General features: G+C 40.9%; 1 pseudogene; it reads right to left on the reverse strand.

Annotated features, from left to right (window-relative positions):
- The window catches only part of LOC135551338 (visinin-like protein 1), a 29273-nt pseudogene extending 17543 nt beyond the window's left edge, over positions 1-11730 (reverse strand).
- Positions 11731-12017: the final 287 nt, after the last annotated feature.

The raw sequence follows: 12017 nt of genomic DNA on the forward strand, positions 1-12017 counted from the left end.
CTCCTTCCAGGTCTCTGCTGCCAATGACTGGAACGAACTACAAAAATCTCTGAAACTGGAAACACTTATCTCCCTCACTAGCTTTAAGCACCATCAGAGCAGCTCACAGATTACTGCACCTGTACATAGCCCATCTATAATTTAGCCCAAACAACTGCCTCTTTCCCTACTGTATTTATTTATTTTGCTCTTTTGCACGCCATTATTTATATTTATACTTTGCACATTGTTCCACTGCAAATCTACCGTTCCAGTGTTTTACTTGCTATATTGTATTTACTTTGCCACCATGGCCTTTTTTTGCCTTTACCTCCCTTATCTAACCTCATTTCCTCACATTGTATATAGACCTATTTGTCTACTGTATTATTGACTGTATGTTTGTTTTACTCCATGTGTAACTCTGTGCTGTTGTATGTGTTGAACTGCTTTGCTTTATCTTGTCCAGGTCACAATTGTAAATGAGAACTTGTTCTCAACTGGCCTACCTGGTTAAATAAAGGTGTTCTCAACTGGCCTACCTGGTTAAATAAAGGTGTTCTCAACTGGCCTACCTGGTTAAATAAAGGTGTTCTCAACTGGCCTACCTGGTTAAATAAATGTGTTCTCAACTGGCCTACCTGGTTAAATAAAGGTGTTCTCAACTGGGCCTACCTGGTTAAGTAAAGGTGTTCTCAACTGGCCTACCTGATTAAATAAAGGTGTTCTCAACTGGCCTACCTGATTAAATAAATGTGTTCTCAACTGGCCTACCTGGTTAAATAAAGGTGTTCTCAACTGGCCTACCTGGTTAAATAAAGGTGTTCTCAACTGGCCTACCTGGTTAAATAAAGGTGTTCTCAACTGGCCTACCTGGTTAAATAAATGTGTTCTCAACTGGCCTACCTGGTTAAATAAAGGTGTTCTCAACTGGCCTACCTGGTTAAATAAAGGTGTTCTCAACTGGCCTACCTGGTTAAATAAAGGTGGAATAAAAAAGAAAAGAAAAGAAGGAAAATAAGGTTTGCTGTACCTCTGTTATGTCTGAGAAAGTTATCCTCCAATAGGATCCAACAAGTCATCATCCAATAGGATCCAACAAGTTATCATCCAATAGGATCCAACAAGTCATCATCCAATAGGATCCAACAAGTCATCATCCAATAGGATCCAACAAGTTATCCTCCAATAGGATCCAACAAGTTATCCTCCAATAGGATCCAACAAGTTATCCTCCAATAGGCTTTAATTCCATGTCAAATATTCTCGCTCACGCGGAAATTCAGTAAGAATAATTTATTTGCCAATTATCTGATGGTCCGACCACATTTTATCCCCTATCAAAACCTTTTATAACTTTTGGTGCTAACTAGAATGACATAAGAAAGAAGTCAAGAGGACGATCTCACTAGGTCAGGATATTAAACCTCCTCCATATATATCTCACTAGGTCAGGATATTAAATCTCCATATATATCTCACTAGGTCAGGATATTAAACCTCCTCCATATATATCTCACTAGGTCAGGATATTAAACCTCCTCCATGTATATCATCACTAGGTCAGGATATTAAACCTCCAATATATCTCACTAGGTCAGGATATTAAACCTCCATGTATATCTCACTAGGTCAGGATATTAAACCTCCTCCATGTATATCTCACTAGGTCAGGATATTAAACCTCCTCCATGTATATCTCATTAGGTCAGTGTATTTCCTCCATGTATATCTCACTAGGTCAGGATATTAAACCTCCATTATATCTCACTAGGTCAGGATATTAAACCTCCATGTATATCTTTAGGTCAGGATATTAAACCTCCATGTATATCTCACTAGGTCAGGATATTAAACCTCCTCCATGTATATCTCACTAGGTCAGGATATTAAACCTCCTCCATGTATATCTCACCAGGTCAGGGTATTAAACCTCCTCCATGTATATCTCACCAGGTCAGGTATTAAACCTCCTCCAAGTATATCTCACTAGGTCAGGATATTAAACCTCCTCCATGTATATCTCACTAGGTCAGGATATTAAACCTCCTCCATGTATATCTCACTAGGTCAGGATATTAAACCTCCTCCATGTATATCTCACTAGGTCAGGATATTAAACCTCCATGTATATCTCACTAGGTCAGGATATTAAACCTCCATGTATATCTCACTAGGTCAGGATATTAAACCTCCATGTATATCTCACTAGGTCAGGATATTAAACCTCCATGTATATCTCACTAGGTCAGGATATTAAACCTCCATGTATATCTCACTAGGTCAGGATATTAAACCTCCATGTATATCTCACTAGGTCAGGATATTAAACCTCCTCCATGTATATCTCACTAGGTCAGGATATTAACCTCCTCCATGTTTATCTCACTAGGTCAGGATATTAAACCTCCTCCATGTATATCTCACTAGGTCAGGATATTCAACCTCCTCCATGTATATCTCACTAGGTCAGGATATTAAACCTCCTTCGTGTATATCTCACAAGGTCAGGATATTAAACCTCCTCCATGTATATCTCACTAGTTCAGGATATTAAACCTCCTTGTATATCTCACTAGGTCAGGATATTTCCTTGTATATCTCACTAGGTGGATATTAAACCTCCTTGTGATTTCCTTACAAGGTCAGGGTGATATTTCCTCCATGTATATCTCACTAGGTCATGCGGATATTAAAGTTTCCATGTGATATCTCACTAGGTCAGGATATTAAACCTTTGTATAATAGGTCAGGATATTAAACCTCCATATATCCACTAGTTCCATTATATCCATGACATTCATGATTTCCTTAAGAGCGTGAGGGTGGTAGTTTGTAATGTGATTTCCTTAAGAGCATGAGGGTGGTAGTTTGTAATGTGATTTCCTTAAGAGCGTGAGGGTGGTAGTTTGTAATGTGATTTCCTTAAGAGCGTGCGGGTGGTAGTTTGTAGTGTGATTTCCTTTCCGGTTAGCAGTTAATTATTCCATAACAATAACCCCAAAGCACATACGGGGGAGAAAATGTATTTGTTAAAAGAAAAGAAAATCATAGTTATTATGCTGGAAAGTAGATAGCAGATGTTAATAATTCTACACAGAACAGAGGAACAGGAAGTAATTTATAACACAACCCGAGCCTGTGGTTGACCAATTAGAATTCCTTTCAATAAAACGGGGCCAATGGCCAAATAACAAGAATCCTGTTTCAGGCTCAATGTATAAACAATTTAGACGAATGACAACTTGACATGTCGCTATGAGTCCCTGACTGAAATTCCTCCCCTGTCTCTGACCCATTAATCATTAATTCCCTATTACAGGAAAACCACTATTTCCATTGATTGTTAATTCCCTCTGCGTTGTGTCTTAAAAATATTCTGAAAGTCCATTGAGGTATTTAAAACAGTATTAAAATCTCGCACCATAATAATAGAGTATTTTATTTGCTTGCAGGGTTGATCATTTATTATAAATATTTTCAAGAAAGTAGGATCATCATTATTTGGTCAGTAAAGGTTTATGTGCCTGTTCTGTTTGTACAATAACAACATTATTTATTATATTATATATACATTATATGTTATTGTTTTCAAATCATCCATCTATCTTGAGGACCTATATGGACAATTTGCATATTCGGATCAAAATCATCCATTTTGAATTTCTTTGAAATATATTTCACCCCCCCGGTCCATTTTCCACACCATCTAAAATTGTTGAATGCGTTTTCTGTAAACAATAGATATTATATTCTTTTTTCTTTGAGACGGATAAATATTGTTGCTCTTTTCTCACTATCTGCTAAGCCATTACACTTTTAGCTGGCTATACTTATTTCACCATTTCATAATGATGAGATAATGAGATAATGAAGCGATTTATTATAATATATGTTTGTAAATGTACCATTAATTTTACATAGTCATGTTTTCAATTTGCTGGCATGATATTTGCATTTATTTTACCATTGCTCTCCACTATTCCACCGGCTAAAGCCCCTCCAAAGTCGGGTTGCCATCCCAGTGACCGACAGACCGCCCCAGTCCTCCGGATCCCAGGGCCCCCCCTCAAATCCCAGGCCCCCCTAGAGACCAGGACCCATCCTTGGAAAAGAGCACACAGTGCTCGATGTCTATAATGTGAGAAGTTAGCATAGCAGACTAGATGTCTATAATGTGAGAAGTTAGCATAGCAGACAGACTATAATGTAGATGTCATATAGATGTCTATAATGTGAGAAGTTAGCATAGCAGACTAGATGTCTATAATGTGTGAAGTTAGCATAGCAGACTAGATGTCTATAATGTGAGAAGTTAGCATAGCAGACTAGATGTCTATAATAGCAGACTAGATGTCTATAATGTGGGATGTTAGCATAGCAGACTAGATGTCTATAATGACTAGATGAAGTGGGATGTTAGCATAGCTATAATGTGGGATGTTAGAATAGCAGACTAGATGTCTATAATGTCAGAAGTTAGCATAGCAGACTAGATGTCTATAATGTGGGAGTTAGCATAGCAGATTAGATGTCTATAATGTGGGATGTTAGCATAGCAGACTAGATGTCTATAATGTGGGAAGCTAGCATAGCAGACTAGATGTCTATAATGTGGGATGTTAGCATAGCAGACTAGATGTCTATAATGTGGGATGTTAGCATAGCAGACTAGATGTCTATAATGTCAGAAGTTAGCATAGCAGACTAGATGTCTATATGTGGGATGTTGGGATGTTAGCATAGCAGACTAGATGTCTATAATGTGTGAAGCTATCATAGCAGACTAGATGTCTATAATGTGTGAAGTTAGCATAGCAGACTAGATGTCTATAATGTGAGAAGTTAGCATAGCAGACTAGATGTCTATAATGTGGGATGTTAGCATAGCAGACTAGATGTCTATAATGTGGGATGTTAGCATAGCAGACTAGATGTCTATAATGTGGGAAGCTAGCATAGCAGACTAGATGTCTATAATGTGGGATGTTAGCATAGCAGACTAGATGTCTATAATGTGGGATGTTAGCATAGCAGACTAGATGTCTATAATGTCAGAAGTTAGCATAGCAGACTAGATGTCTATAATGTGGGATGTTAGCATAGCAGACTAGATGTCTATAATGTGGGATGTTAGCATAGCAGACTAGATGTCTATAATGTGGGATGTTAGCATAGCAGACTAGATGTCTATAATGTCAGAAGTTAGCATAGCAGACTAGATGTCTATAATGTGGGATGTTAGCATAGCAGACTAGATGTCTATAATGTGGGATGTTATAATGATGTCTATAATGGATGTTAGCATAGCAGACTAGATGTCTATAATGTGGGATGTTAGCATAGCAGACTAGCTGTCTATAATGTGGGATGTTAGCATAGCAGACTAGATGTCTATAATGTGGGATGTTAACATAGCAGACTAGATGTCTATAATGTGAGAAGTTAGCATAGCAGACTAGATGTCTATAATGTGAGAAGTTAGCATAGCAGACTTGATGTCTATAATGTGTGAAGTTAGCATAGCAGACTAGATGTCTATAATGTGGGAAGTTAGCATAGCAGACTAGATGTCTATAATGTGGGATGTTAGCATAGCAGACTAGATGTCTATAATGTGGGATGTTAGCATAGCAGACTAGATGTCTATAATGTGTGAAGTTAGCATAGCAGACTAGATGTCTATAATGTGGGAAGCTAGCATAGCAGACTAGATGTCTATAATGTGGGATGTTAGCATAGCAGACTAGATGTCTATAATGTGGGATGTTAGCATAGCAGACTAGATGTCTATAATGTGGGATGACATAGCAGACTAGATGTCTATAATGTGTTAGCATAGCAGACTAGATGTCTATAATGTGGGATGTTAGCATAGCAGACTAGCTGTCTATAATGTGGGATGTTAGCATAGCAGACTAGATGTCTATAATGTGGGATGTTAACATAGCAGACTAGATGTCTATAATGTGAGAAGTTAGCATAGCAGACTAGATGTCTATAATGTGGGATGTTAGCATAGCAGACTAGATGTCTATAATGTGGGATGTTAGCATAGCAGACTAGATGTCTATAATGTGGGATGTTAGCATAGCAGACTAGATGTCTATAATGTCAGAGGTTAGCATAGCAGACTAGATGTCTATAATGTGGGATGTTAGCATAGCAGACTAGCTGTCTATAATGTGGGATGTTAGCATAGCAGACTAGATGTCTATAATGTGGGATGTTAACATAGCAGACTAGATGTCTATAATGTTAGCATAGCAGACTAGATGTCTATAATGTGGGATGTTAGCATAGCAGACTAGATGTCTATAATGTGGGATGTTAGCATAGCAGACTAGATGTCTATAATGTCAGAGGTTAGCATAGCAGACTAGATGTCTATAATGTGGGATGTTAGCATAGCAGACTAGATGTCTATAATGTGGGAAAAGAGCACACAGTGCCACCCACAGAACAGAAGCAGATCATTGGCTAAAAGTATGTCCATTGCTCTCACCTCAATTTGTTTATACATAGCCATTAAATTATATATATTAAATATCTCATGTATTTTACTTTATATCATTAATAATTAATATGCGTAATAAAGTTGTCAATTGGTGCAAAAGATTGCTACCTATAACTAAGAATTATATTACATTTTTGCTTGCTCCTATCTATTATTTTAGCAAACAATTATTGTGATTCCTACTATATTGTCCCTAACATCCTTACCCCCTTAGCCAGCCTGCCAACTTAGTGGAGTCTGCCATGAGCACAATCAGTGTAGTCAGCTCAGCTATCCCCATTGAGACTGTGTCTGTGCCTCGATCTAGGTTGGGCAAAACGAAACATGTTGGTGTTCGCCTTAGCAATCTCACTGGACTTAAGACCTCCTCCATTCCTGTCGTTATTGTAAAAAATTGTGATATCTCACATCTCAAAATAGGGCTGTTAAGGTGAATGAAAAGGCACAGAAGCGACAAACCACCCTTGCTGTCTCTACCTAGCCAGTTCCCCTCTCTCCACTGGGATTCTCTGCCTTTATTAACCCTATTACTGACTCAACTCCAGCCACTTTAATAATGGGAATTGATGGGAAACGATGTAAATATATCACTAGCCACTTTAAACAATGCTACCTTACATAATGTTACTTACCCTACATTATTCATCTCATATGCATACGTATATACTGTACTCTATTTCATCGACTGCATCCTTATGTAATACATGTATCACTAGCCACTTTAACTATGCCACTTTGTTTACATACTCATCTCATATGTATATACTGTACTCGATACCATCTACTGTATCTTGCCTATGCTGCTCTGTACCATCACTCATTCATATATCCTTATGTACATATTCTTTATCCCCTTACACTGTGTATAAGACAGTAGTTTAGGAATTGTTAGTTAGATTACTTGTTGGTTATTACTGCATTGTCGGAACAAGAAGCACAAGCATTTCGCTACACTCGCATTAACATCTGCTAACCATGTGTATGTGACAAATAAAATTTGATTTGATTTGATTCGATTTTACAGGGGCTGAGTCACTGGCTTACTTGTGCTCTTCCATGCCATTGCTAGGAGAGGTGCATCACTTGAGTGGGTTGAGTCACTGACGTGGTCTTCCTGTCTGGGTTGGCTCCCACCCTTGGGTTCGTGCCATATGAGAGATCTTCGTGGGCTATACTCGGCCTTCTCTCAGGGTAGTAAGTTGGTGGTTGAAGATATCCCTCTAGTGGTGTGTGGGCTGTGCTATTGGCAAAGTGGGTGGGGTTATGTCCTCCCTATTTGGCCCTGTCCGGGGATGTCATCGGATGGGGCCACAGTGTCTCCTGACCCCTCCTGTCTCAGCCTCCAGTATTTATGCTGCAATAGTTTATGTGTCGGGGGCTAGGGTCAGTCTGTTATATCTGGAGTATTTCTCCTGTCTTATCTGGTGTCCTGTGTGAATTTAAGTATGCAACCTCTAATTCTCTCTCTTTCTCTCTCTCTTTCTCTCTCTTTATTTTTCTCTCTCTTTCTCTTCCGTCGGAGGACCTGAGCCCTTGGACCGTAACTCAGGACTATCTGGCCTGATGACTCCTTGCTGTTCCCAGTACACCTGGCCGTGCTGCTGCTCCAGTTTCAACTGTTCTGCCTGCTATGGAACACTGACCTGTTCACCGGATGTGCCACCTGTCCCGGACCTGCTGTTTTCGACTCTCTCTGTATCTAACTCTAAATGATCTGCTCTGAAAAGCCAACTGATATTTACTCCTGAGGTGCTGACCTGTTGCACATTCGACAACCACTGTGATTATTATTATTTGACACTGCTGGTTAACCAATGAACGTTTGAACATCTTGGCCATGTTCTGTTATAATCTCCACCCGGCACAGCCAGAAGAGGACTGGCCACACCTCATAGCCTGGTTCCTCTCTAGGTTCCTTCCTAGGTTTTTGCCTTTCTAGGGAGTTTTTCCTTGCCACCGTGCGACTACATCTGCATTGCTTGCTGTTTGGGGTTTTAGGCTGGGTTTCTGTACAGCACTTTGAGACATCAGCTGATGTAAAAAGGGCTTTATAAATACATTTGGTTGATATAGAACAATTGGTTCTATTACTGATTGAAACATTTTGAGCCAGATTCTAACTGGAATTTCGATTTAAATGTTCCTTTTAATGCGATTATCTTCTTTCTTTGTCCCTCAGCACATTCACAGCCATGTAAAAGCTACCTGTGTTGCTGACATTTAGTCCTAGATACGTGTTTGTTAATAGAACTGTGTCTAAATATAATTTAGATTTGTCTTCCTGATTTCCCAAACCGCTTTTGTAATGTTGTTATATTAGTTGTTGTTTTTTAGGTTAACTGTCAGAGCCCAGGTCTGACAGAACCTATGCAGATGATCTAGATGCTTCTGTAACCCCTCCTTAGTGGGAGACAGCAGCACCAGGTCATCTGCTTTCAGCAGACACTCGATTTCAGTGTTGTGTAGGGTGAGACCAGGTGCTGCAGTTCCTTCTGATGTTTTTGATAATTAGTTAATGCACATGTTAAATAGTGTTGGACTTATTGAGCAGCCCTGTTTCCCTCCCCGTCCCTGAGAGAAGTCTGTTGGCTTAGGGTCAATTTTAACCACAGATTTGATTTTAGTGTACATTGATTTAACAACATCATATGATTTCCCTCCAATACCACGTTCTATTAGTTTATAATAAAAAAAAGACCTTCAGCTGTGTTGCAAGGCTGCTGTCCTGCTCTGTCCTCACCTTGGTTAGGAGCTCCTCTAAGGTGTGGATGTCTGGTTGCTCTTTGCTCACACTCTCCCTCAGCAGGACAACCTTCCCCTCCAGTCTGGTGAACTCATCCCTCATGGCATCTATGGTGGTGAGGAGGGCCACCTTCCCCTCCAGTCTGGTGAACTCATCCCTCATGGCATCTATGGTGGTGAGGAGGGCCACCTTCCCCTCCAGTCTGGTGAACTCATCCCTCATGGCATCTATGGTGGTGAGGAGGGCCACCTTCCCCTCCAGTCTGGTGAACTCATCCCTCATGGCATCTATGGTGGTGAGGAGGGCCACCTTGAGGAGGGCCCCTCCAGTCTGGTGAACTCATCCCTCATGGCATCTATGGTGGTGAGGAGGGCCACCTTCCCCTCCAGTCTGGTGAACTCATCCCTCATGGTAGCCATGGTGGTGAGGAGGGCCACCTTCCCCTCCAGTCTGGTGAACTCATCCCTCATGGCATCTATGGTGGTGAGGAGGGCCACCTTCCCCTCCAGTCTGGTGAACTCATCCCTCATGGCATCTATGGTGGTGAGGAGGGCCACCTTCCCCTCCAGTCTGGTGAACTCATCCCTCATGGCATCTATGGTGGTGAGGAGGGCCACCTTCCCCTCCAGTCTGGTGAACTCATCCCTCATGGTAGCCATGGTAGTGAGGAAGGCCTGAGCCTGCTCAGCACTGAGGGGGGGGTCGCTCTCCTCCTGGGGCGTGGCCTCCACTATGGTGGGAAGAGAGGTGCTGGATGTACCTTCTGGGGGGGAGTGGGGACATGATGCCTGTGGGCTACTGATGCTGCTGCTCTATTCTGCTGCACCGTTGCCATGGAAACCGGTTTTGGTATGTCTGCTGTTGTTGCTAGCTAGGTCTACTTCAGCACAAAAACCAGCAAAAAAATTTAAAAAATCTTCACACAAAAAAAACTGAAGATATTTTTAACGTTGGAGTCCGTGTTACGTTTTGGTTTACTCACTCAATTTGTATTTGTTACGTAGTTATATTAACTCCTCTTGCGAGGTTTGTTCGAGCTCTATGTTTCTGGCTAGCTTGTTAGCCTGCTAGCTAGGTTCTTGTTGTGTAGCTAGAGAGAATTAAAACGTCTTAATTAGAGGCGCAAAGTTACTTTTTTTCTCTATTGTGATTGAATAGAGTTGTTGTTCATAATTTCTTGTCTTGAATTATTTTTTAGATTTGAGTGTTAATCAAAAAATAATAATAACCAGGAGCTCACGTTGAGCAGCATGTCTGTAGCTCTCTTTCTCTCTCTCCCTTTCCTCCTCTCTCTCTCTCCCTCCCTGTCTCCTTCTCCTCCTCTCACACACTCTCTCTCCCCTCACATTAGCATAGGGGACAGTCTCCGTTTTTGGTGGCTGGAGCTGTCCCCGATTTTTAAATGTGCGTTAAAAACAGACCGTGAAATTTTTTACTTGGCAAGAAAGACCGGGCAGCAGAATCTAGTCTGTACATAGTCAAAGCTCTCCTTAAGTTTGGGTTAGTCACAGTGGTCAGGTATTCTGCCACTGGTTAGGGCCAAATAGCATTCTAGTTGGCTCAGTTTTTTTGTTAATTATGTCCAATGTGTCAAGTGATTATCAATTTGCTTTCTCATGATTTGGTTGGGTCTAATTGTGTTGCTGTCCTGGGGCTCTGTGGGGTCTGTTTGTTTTTGTGAACAGAGCCCCAGGACCAGCTTGCTTAGGGGACTCTTCTCTTGGTTCATCTCTCTGTAGGTGATGGCTTTGTTATGGAAGGTTTGGGAATTGCCTCTTTTTAGGTGTTTGCTCTTTTCTGGATTTTTGATAATTAGCGGGTATCAGCCTAATTCTGCTCTACATGCATTATCTGGTGTTTTACGCTGTCCACAGAGGATATTTGTCTAGATGGAATTTGTATTTGACGTCCTGGAGACTGGACCTTTTTTGGAACACCATTATTTTGGTCTTACTGAGATGTACTGTCAGGGCCCAGGTCTGACAGAATCTGTGCAGAAGATCTAGGTGCTGCTGTAGACCCTCTTTGGTTGGTGACAGAAGCACCATATCATCAGCAAACAGTAGACATTTGACTTCAGATTCTATTAGGGCGAGGCCTCTCTCTCTCCCTCCCAACATATTGTTGTTGAAATTCCTCTAGATTCTGTATACCAGTGGGCCAGTCTTTGACTCTCTCTCTCTCTCTCTCTCTCTCTCTCTCTCTCTCTCTCTCTCTCTCTCTCTCTCTCTCTCTCTCTCTCTCTCTCTCTCTCTCTCTCTCTCTCTCTCTCTCTCTCTCTCTCTCTCTCTCTCTCTCTCTCTCTCTCTCTCTCTCACCTTGACATATAGCTGTTGGAACTCCTCTAGGTTCAGTATACCAGAGGGACAGTCTTTGAGGAAGCCCTTGTACCACTGCTTGAGCTCAGCCTCGTTGAACTCAGTACTCTTGGTGAGGTCATCCAGGACCTCTGGTGCCAGCTTACTGTTTCCTTTCCCCATCACAAAGTCTCCTCTCTGGAGAAATAAACAGGAGACACAAGGAATCACACCATGATGGAACAATAAACTGATAATTGTTGGGAATGCACACAATCAGTTGATTGATCAATAAATCAATCAATAATGGATTCAACCATCTCTGGAATACACACAAGCAATTAAGATACAATCCAATTACAAATCAATTATTCAATCAAATAGGAAATGCACAGAATCATATAATCAGATTAAGTCAAAGGAATATAATGAATATTGGGAGGCAGGCATGTACCCAAAAAGTGCTGTTCCTGTGTAGAGC

This window comes from Oncorhynchus masou, chromosome 13, assembly GCF_036934945.1.
Source record: "Oncorhynchus masou masou isolate Uvic2021 chromosome 13, UVic_Omas_1.1, whole genome shotgun sequence".
Lineage (NCBI taxonomy): Eukaryota > Metazoa > Chordata > Actinopteri > Salmoniformes > Salmonidae > Oncorhynchus > Oncorhynchus masou.